Source organism: Pleuronectes platessa, chromosome 5, assembly GCF_947347685.1.
Source record: "Pleuronectes platessa chromosome 5, fPlePla1.1, whole genome shotgun sequence".
Classification (NCBI taxonomy): Eukaryota; Metazoa; Chordata; class Actinopteri; order Pleuronectiformes; family Pleuronectidae; genus Pleuronectes; species Pleuronectes platessa.
The window spans coordinates 5,526,291-5,536,593 of record NC_070630.1 but is presented as its reverse complement, the minus strand read 5'-3'; positions in this window follow the sequence as shown (position 1 = coordinate 5,536,593).

Sequence of the window (10,303 nt, the reverse complement as noted above, 5' to 3'; positions counted from 1 at the left end):
TTGTTGTTTTTGTCCTCTTGGTCAAAAACAAACAAAAAAATGTAAATATTCCTAATGTCATTGAAGTAATGGCTTCGGTGTCATGTGATTAATCCTATTGACTGTGGTGAGAAGTGGTCATTAGCTGTGAGATCATATCAATAAGTTGAGTTTGAGTTATGATATTCATCCACTGGTATTGTATTAAACAAATCTTCATTAAGTCTGCATGTGTTCATTCTAATCTCTTCTTTTACAAATGTTAATTACACTCAGTTGATATTCTGATACGTTTCAAGAGGCTATTTTTTTTTTTTTTTGTAAAGAGAAGCTCTTCCCAAATGGCGGATGAAGAAAACGGGACTGGATCACAGCCCCTTGTAAAACGTGTCTGGGGCCCAGTGATTTATGAGCCCAGAGATCCTGCTCCTCTGGCTCCGAGAAGCTGCGGGGTCTTGAGCTATCATCCACGAGGTGAAACACGGCTCCGATATTTGGAAAAACACTCTGTTCCCAGTCAAAGCTGCACGGCTCTGTTTGAAAGGTTGCTAAATATGGAGCGGGGGGGGTACACTACTAATCTGAAGCAGTCTTATACCGGGAGTGATAAAGTATAACATGAAGGTAAACTTTATAAAGTACTCGCTCGCTCACCGTAAAGAGAGAAAAAAGAGAAGTTGCTTCAATAAATCACTCAGCTGTTAAAAAGTTATTAGCTCCACCAGAGGCTGGAGTTAAGTCCTTCCAGCGATCTGACAGCGCTGCATGTACACACACTCCACCTCAGGAGAAATGACTCAGAGATAACTGATGTCATATGCACTAAACTAAGGTATGTTACCCATAAACCTCAACACAGAGTTGTTGTGCCTGGACGAAGAAGATACTGTATAAATCCCAGTTTGTGTTCTGTCCCCATATTCTTATATTCTAATATTCTCTAATGGTAATTGTTAAAAGTTGAAAGCTACAAGACATTCAGATTATTTGTGTTGTTGTTGCCAGAAGTGGAACGGTTCAAACAAATGTAATGGCTTTGCTCCCAGTAAGTCTGAAAAACCATTTGGAGAACTTTGCCTCAGTTGTCATTACCTCTGTCGAGGAGGTACTTTGTGTTTTTTACGTTTGTTGGTTAGTTTGTCTGCAGCTTTGCGTAAAAAACTACTGAACGGATTTCCATGAGCCTTAGTGGAGGGTTGGGACACAGCCCAAGAAAGAAGTCGTTAAAGTTTGGCGTGGATTTAAGGGATTTTCAATCGTTTTATCTAACCTGACGCGATTGGGTGTTTTTGATATTTTCACAGAATTCCCAGGGACTAATCACTTAGGGCACCCTGATATATGAGTATGTGCAATTTGATGCGGATCCAAATACAAATCTAGATCTTGCCGTTTTAAATGTGTTTTCGTAAGGGGACTGTCTGGGCTTTGGCAGAGCTCAGTGCTCCACTGAGTGTACAAAACAGATGAGGTTATGTTTTCATCTGTGCACGTTTGTTGTTTTCTTTGTAAGTTTGCAGGATTACGCAAAAAACTACTGGACACTTTGCCAAATATTTCAGTGGAGGGATTCAGAGTGGGTCAGGATCACATCCAGGATTTTAAACGTTGCCTTATTGTGTGTTTTTACGTTTTTCATGCAAGAATAATTTGTGGATCCTGATGGAAAAAGTCTGGGGTATTTACGGGACTGATATGAATGTGAGCAGATTGGTGCAGTTTACAAATTACAAATCTGGATCTCGCAGGTTTAAACGTGATCTCATAAGAGAAGAACTGGGCCTTGGCAGAGGAAGTCTGTATTTCCATGTGATATCCTTGCTGCAAATACAGTATATTGTGCTTCTGGGTGACGTTCTGTCTCTGTCAGAACATATTTGATGGTTTTGCCTGACCTACCATTCATCATGATCCAGGAGAAGAGAGTCAGGTCACATGTATCGTACCATATATGCATGTTTATTGTTACGCGACAGAAAATCAAGTGGCTGAGCCGCACTAATGACAAAGCCAGTAATGGAACATTCACAAACACATGCAAACATCATCGCTGTCCTTTCCCAAGACAGTAAAATATCATTGGCAGAAAAGTGTGGTGGGGGGGAGGCCAAACATATTGGGTCCAGTACATCAGAGCAGCCAACAACGGAGAAAAGATGTGGAGGGAATCTAGGTTGTGCTGTTCAATTTAGAAAACCAGTGGTAAACTTTATTTAGGTTTATTTAAGATCTATTTTAATCATCAAGGACGTGAGGTTTTGATAAAATGTGGAAATCAGAAACCATCGAATGGGGCTTAAATGACTGAAATCTAAAGACGCAGTTAAAACACTTCCAAGAAGCAAAGAACCCCTGAGAGAGAAACAGATATCATAATGATAAACACAAGGTTTGTAGAGTGAGTGTTAAAACAACACCATGATTGATGACGTGCAGCGTTTGAAATGCTCGGTAATAAAAATGTTTTACAGTCACATTAATCAATCCAATGCACAGCAGCATTAAGTTTCCCAACATAGACACGTTTCAGTCCAATAGATAAATAGGAAAACAAACAAACTGTACAGAAAATTAAATGAAGGGGTTGAAAACAGATTGTACAAACTCATATTTGACCATATTCTGTTTTTGACACCAGATGATATCATCCAACCGATGTATTTAGTTCACAATGAAGGCACGACGTCAACACATAATCCTTCAATGACACCGCATGCCCCCCCCCCCCCCCCCCCCCCCCGATGCATCATGGCCCCGAGCGCTCTTGGCGAGGTGAGGAGAACAGGGATGTGTTCGGCATGCCAGCACAGATAGAGGAATTCATCAGATGCATTTAGGTGTGGCTCGGGCCATGCTGTCTTTTCTCAAGGCTACGACTGAGACAATCAATTCTCTTTTTTTTAGGGTCTGGAGAACCTGACATTTATAAATCTAATAAATTCCATAGTTTTGACACGTATACAACTCGGTCCAAACCTTACGACCCAATTGTCCCACTTGTCAGCGTGAACTATAAACATGTAGCTTCTCTCGGTCACATGACGTGGTCTTTTGAGCCGTTGTAACTCAGCTCATCTCTCAATCCAGTAAAGATGCTTTAAAAATATTTGTTTTCCATAATTTACCTCAGAAATCCTACGTTTTTACGATCGACCTCTTGAACTTCCCTCCTTCAGTCATCTCCTTGAATTTTCCACAAAACCTTTAAAGTCGGATTTCAGCTCCTCTCCACTGACTGATGCATTTTCTGCTTATCGTTCATTCTAATGGATGTTTGACCGTAATTGTGCAGAAGGATCTATATGCACGGAGTTTGACAGATATAAAGCTGGTACCAGTTTGGTCTGCCGAAGGGGGGGGGGGGGAAGGTTTTCTGTGTGCTCACGTTAGATCGGAGTTCAGGCCTGTGTGACCATCACAATCAGTGGGGCAGTAAATCACAGTCTCCAACATGCATCTTACATAAGTGAGGTGAGCAAACTCAAAGTGTCCAGACTGTGTGGGCGAAATAAATCAGTTCAGTGATGAAACTTGTATTCAGCAGTTAAACGTTTGCTAATTCACGTATTCTGGATTTTTACCAGCAGACGATTGTACCAGACACAAATTATCCCTCAAAGCATTGAGGTCTGGAAATACTTCTGAGGGGGAGTTAAAAAAAAACTCTTCCTGCTGTTTGAACTCATCACACGAGAGGGAAATATGAATTAAAGTTTTCTTTTGTAAAACACTGCTGCATCACATGAACGTTTCAAAATAGCTTGAGCATCATTTGAAGATGTATTGGTCTTCATTGATCATTGCATCATCAAATGTACAGTATATATACATTTTCCTGTTATCTAGCTGGACTTTCTCTTTGGAAACTCTCCTCCTGAGACCCTGCCCCCTGTTGGAATTTGTTAATTTATGCTTAATGATATTTGCAGTTTGATGTAGTTCAAAGTTAGGATGCTACTAGTTTTGAATAAATCATTGGACATTAGAATTTATACCTAACAAGAAGCCTGGGGCTCAGGAATGAATTTCCAAATTATCTTTTTTGAGTTTGAGCTATGGATGAATATATGAATAGCTAGAGCGGTGCACTCAGTATATTGCATTCCTCTGCCAAGGCCCGACATTTCCATTGTGAAACCACATTTAGATGAATTGGATCCAGTATCTCTTATGGATCTGCAGCCAATTGCATGAATCTCTGAAATATGAAGCAAGATGTTGAAAATTCTCTTATATTGTTGAAGAAAGTGAAAAAGAAATCCTGCATGTGGCCGTTTATCTGGATCCACTCCAAAGTGTGATGTCTTCTTTCTTGGGTCATACCCCACCCCTCCACTAAATCTGATGGAAATCGGTTCAGTAGTTTTTCTGCTAATATACAAACAGACAAACAGATGAACAGTGACTATAGGTCAGTTAAGGTATGAGGCCTCGATTCAACCTGGATTTCACCATAAAAAAAAAGTTATGCTGGACATAATAAAACCTGCCTCTTACATTTAAGTACTTTCCTTCCATAAAAAATTATATTTATTGGAATTTCTTACAAAAAGTCTCTGTAACTGAATATAGTTAATGATCCCATTTCTTCGCTTTGTGACATATTATAACTTTGGACATTGTGATGAGGAAACGCACTGAGCCTACTCGTACTACCACTGGCCGGACAGAGAGGAAAACGTCAGAGTGGAAATCTGGAGCCCGAATGCACAGGGAATCCCATCTACGTGGCTCATGGCTCCCAGAAGCCGCTGGAGGGAGGAGGGGAAGGGGAGTGACGCTTCAGCCCCCCCCACCCCCCTCCTCCCCCAAACACTTCTGTGAGCAGCAGAACTAACCAAACTTGTATGGTAGCCCATAATGAACAATGATTACACTGTGAATCTGTGCACTTATGGCACAAGTGGTTGATAGTTCTCAGCCCCCCCGAGGTAACATCATTCAGAGGCTCCTCTGCTCTGTGCTGTACATTTGCTCATAAATCCATTCTGATGCATTGTCATGGTGAGACAACACCGAGTACTTGGATTCTGCAGGAAATAAGTAATCGCAAGGGAGACGTATTTTACAACTGGTTTGGGCCGCAGATTTAATAACTTTACGTAAAAAAGCACTTTAGCTTCTATATAAAGAGAGAAGGGACTCACCAACCACAGAACAAGAACGGTCAGAATCGAGGGCGAGATATTTCAACTTTAGTCCCCCTTGGCTCCAAGCGTGCAGAATATATAATTTTTAATAATTTGAAAAATGATAGTCTTTTGTTGGAGCGTGTTGGTTCCACTCCGCTGGATCCTCCAGACAAAAAATCTTGGCTCTGTGTTGAGAATGTGCAGCCTCCGAACCGAAATCACCCCCCCAGTCATCGTCTCTCAGGTTGTTATCGAGAGTCGGGGCCAGAATCCAGGGATAATAAATGTTTAATGGAGGATTCTGAAACCTCAACATTTACATCCAGGGCCGACTCTCAGTGCCAGTGCAGGGAGTCATTAGGCCTCATGCATAGGCAGGCAGAATGTGAGGATGTGGAGGTGTGATGGAGGAATAGACTTTCAGGGCCTGGTGAGGCAAATCATAGTCTGGCTCCGAGTGGAATTCAAATTGTGTTTCCTGTACGTTACAACTGCCCTGGTATTTCACTTGCCCATCACCTGTAACACCATTAATCATATGATCTCTCTGTTACCTCAGCAACACATTTGTTGCCATTACGGATTTGTTAGCCACTGGCATCGAACCTGTGAGTTGCATCACTGACAACTAACCACACACAATCTGGATTGAGTACAGACTCGAACACTACGCCGCGTGTCCTCCCTTGGAACACTGGGAAACATCTGGGTTGTTTTTAGTTTTTTTCTGGTTTCCACCGGGTCGAGAAATGAAAATACACACCGAAGCCAAACCTGTGCAGGGTCTGTTCGGTATGAAGTCCAATTAAAGCTGCTCAAGTCGCTCTTGGCCAATAATATTAAATATTCTCCGAGTTGTCACTCAAGCCAAAGGTGCTCAAGTATATATCCAGTAAAAAATAAAGAGCCATGAGACCACTGTCTGATATATGTGTGCCGTATAAGAGCACGGGGCTCCAGAGACTCTCCGAGACCTTCTGGACTCCTTCTTCTTCAAGTGACCACGTGGCTCTTGGAAGCATTTTGGGTTGAACTGGAGAACTTTTCCAAACGGTTGATTATGTTTCTGGATGAAAAAGAAAGGTAAAAGAGGGGCAAGTGATTTAAATAACAGTTCCACGTCACCTCTCATTACTCTGCGGTTCTTAAAGAGTTAAAATCCTCATGGTGTCATGCAAGCTGTCCTGCAAGCCGGGGCTTATAGAGAAGGCATCTATCAGTGTGTGGGTTGGCTCGGCTTGTGAAGGGTGTTTGAACCTGAAGGCAATTTGCAATTGCTTTAAACATGAATAATTCGTAATTGTCCTTTCAACAGCACACAGGAGCTGTCGACTGCGCAGCCATAATTCAAAAGGAAAGTCACAGAGTCAATTGTACGACTTCACATTTTGGTTTAAAAGGTAAAAAAAAATAGAAAAGACAATTGGTTGCACTCGGTTGGTTGCACTGTTCTCATGTTTGTCAAAACTAAGAGGATGATCCAGATCCTGGATCCCAGTGCTCTATCACAGGAACTTTATAACCTTTCCATAGAAATTGAACGGTAACATATTTTTTTCCGATCCACCTGTTGGACAAACTGTTTGGGAAGCTGTTGATGTCTCTTGTGCTTTGAGCGAGCCATGGAATTTGGGGAAAACACGAGACTGCAGCTGCTGGTGGTCCGACTGCCTCTAATGTGTGTTTCTTCTTGGTAATCTTATTAGTTCAGTTGCTCAGTAGCCTCAGTAGTGAGGTTTGAGTTTTTAGATTTAGATGTGCCATCACATGACAGGAAACCTCAATGTGACATCTTCAACAGCAATCTAACAAAGCGTGAAGCCGAGAGTTGGAAAGAACAGATTTTGGGAGAAAAAGAGACGAAGGGGGAAAAGTTAATTATCTGTGTATGAAAGGCTCAGTTTCAGGAAAAACATATAATTACCACAAATGTCTCCGAAGGTTAGAAAAGAAGCTGTCGAGAAAGCACACGATTTGTCAAACACATCTGTGGAAACTTTAGGTATAAAGCAGAGAAGACAAATTATGTCATATTTCATGTTGTGCAACACACTGCAAGTCACTGCGTGTTCGGTATGGATCTGTGATTTTCAGCTATTTTGTTGAAAAAATAAATAAATACCCAAATCATGTCTTGTACACTGATTATAGTAATTTATTAAAATTGTAGTGCAGGCTTTAAAAACACACACATTAACTATAAATAACAAAAAAGACACAAAGCATTATGAAAATACACACAGGAAAAATATCCTCCACATAAAGTTAGATATAAAAAAATGGAAACCATATGAATCGTATGAAGGAATTGTTATCAGGGGCCATGCAGACATTTCGTAGTTTGACTGGATCCAGTCTCAGAGCCCATCGACCCTCGTCTGATGATGAATTAGCCTCCGAGGTCAACAGCCAATACTTGAGGCTTCCACTGAAGATGGCAGATATCCGGGTCGAGACCGCGTTCCCTTCACCGGACACCGTTTACTGTCCGAGGAGTCGAACCTCTCTCCACACACAACACACACAGCTATGCTTTTTCTAGTTGTTTAGCTCCACACGTCATTTTGGCTAATCTCCCTCCACAGCTCCCTGCATATGAATGCAGGTAAATTAAAAAGCTGATAGCTGATTGCAATGTGATCAATGTTTGCTTCTGCACATTCACAAGCAGAATCTGATAAGACCGCATCAAAGAGAAGCCATACTTACGTGATTTAGACAGAGCTTTAATCCAGCAGCAGGAACAGGCCCAGGAGCAGCTTGTTCTTGAAATAGTATCTAGAGTTATTGCTTCCGTGTGGCACCATTCCTGTGAATTCCTCATTCGTTACAGACACTGATGTGACCTGATCTCCATCCAGCACTTGAGAATACGAGGGTTAGGGAGCGGCGCAGGCTGCTGTGGATATTTAGTGTTTTTTTTGGGGGGGGGGATTGTTTCATATTTATTTTAAAACTGAATTTGGCAGGTGCGTGTCCTTCAAAAGGAAGATACTCAGATTTATGAAGAGATGAAGTTACTAAATTTATTTGTCAGAATCAAGAGATAATGTAACCCATGTGTTTTTTTTATTGTTTTGTATCATAATTACAACTGGAGCCACATGATCGGTATTTTGGAGCCGCATCCAGTAAAATATAAAAATTCTGACACGAGAAGAATATTTTATCCATATGTAAGAGACGCTGTTAAAACTGAAGAGATATGGAATTATTTAGTGCCCAAACATGTGGGTAAGAGACAATCTGCAGAAGTCTGGTTATGAATCAATAAAACTCATTATTTTTACTTCAGACCATAAAAACTGGGCATAAAATATTGCTTCAATAAGTTTCTTATGTGGAAAATCTCATTTTTCCCCCCCAAGTTCACTTTGTTTTTATGCAATAATGCAAAGAAGTAGATTCTTCCCAGTCATCGTCTCCCATCGCTATTTGCTGCATTTCATATTTTTGTTATCCACCACTGCACAGTGCCAAGCTGGAAATTGTTAAACTCCACAAACACTTAAATTACAGCTCAGAGAAAAAGATGAGGGGGGGAAAGCGAGTCATGTTATGAATCAAGGTTTCACTTTCGGGGACATTTTGAAAGATTCAAGTTCAGGATGAAGTGTCGAAGCTGTAAACCTTCATATCCTCAGCTCAGTGGCTAAACTGAAGGCTTTCATCATCTTTACTGCCGGGCTCCGCTCCAGTTGGTGAACTAGTGGAAACAAGAATCAGCCTTTTACACCAGTAACAGCAAAGCGCCATCTCAATAGATTTGAAGGATGGGTTAAAAAAACTATGACGCCAATTCTTGCTTTACAAAGGCTGGTGTAAATTTGCAGCATTTTTTGCAAACAATGGAATCAAGGATTTTTAACAAAAGGCAGTTTTGAAACAGCCGTAGTATCTCAGCCATGATTGTGAAGAACATGAAGAAAAGTGTTGTTTTTTTTAAATTGTGTAAAAGGTCAGTTTTGAAAACACTCTGCAAAGTTCATGGGCGGCCGTGGTTCGGGAGGTAGAGCGGGTCATCCACTAACAAAACAATCTGAATGAAATCTCCTTGGGTAAGACACCTGACCCTGACAGCTAAAGACATGTGAGCTGTGTCAGTTCAGGCGCTGCATCCTTCAGAGGCTGCATTTAAAGACCGGGTGCATCACAGCGGCGTGAGTGGCTGTTCCATATCGTTTCCCGGATTCATTGTGGTTTGTTGACAAACAACAGATAAAGACGGCGGCAAGCAGCGAGACCAAGACGTCAATTTGTTACATTTTCAAATTTGAACATCAGGCTTCAACTCAACCAAACAGCTAACGCTATGGGCTACGTGTTAAAAAGCAAACATTGACATATGAATTTAGCTTCTTATATTTTCTCCTGGTTTTTTATTTAAATGAACCCATTATGGAAAGCTATCAGCAGTGATGGAGACAGACGTCGGTCGCTGCTCACAGAAAATGTACTTGAAATCCAACAGGAGTCGATTTCACTGCATCTTTTTCTCGTGCATCATCTGAGCAGCTCAAGTCTTACGTAATGTCCTCGGGCTTCACGGGTGGAAATAGAGGAACAAAATTTAAAGTCTGTAAGTTTTGGATGTAGCTCGAAGATGAGACACGTCTGACAGAGCCAGCGCTATTAGGACTGATTATCATTATTTTTAGTTCGCTAATGAAAGACATATGGGAGTGGAAATGCATAAAACATATGTTTCAAGAAAGCCAGATTTTGTGCCAATAAAATAAAGGTTTTGGCAAAACAAGTGAATAAATGATCTGATTGGATCATAAAGGAGGTTTTCTGTTACGCTCCATTTCTGTCACTCACACGTTCGTTCCTGGCCGAGGACGACAGCTTATGCAACGTTTGAACCCAATTCTGTATCCGACACATTGCACAGGGATGGAGGTGGACTGTATTATTTCTAATCGATTATATAACAAGACTCACCAGGAGATGACATAATACCTAACATTTTCGTATGTAAGTTCATATAATTTTGTATTATGTATTATGTTTCAATCATTTAAAAATGTACATAATGGAATTAAAGCATTTGTTTTCTACTTTCACAAAGTTATATTTTTCCAGTTATTGTTTTTGACTGGAAATAGGTCATAGACTCCCAGAATGAATTCCCAGTTACCAGTGATCATTGGAGTCCCATGACGTGGATCAGCTTTGGGACACAGCAGCTC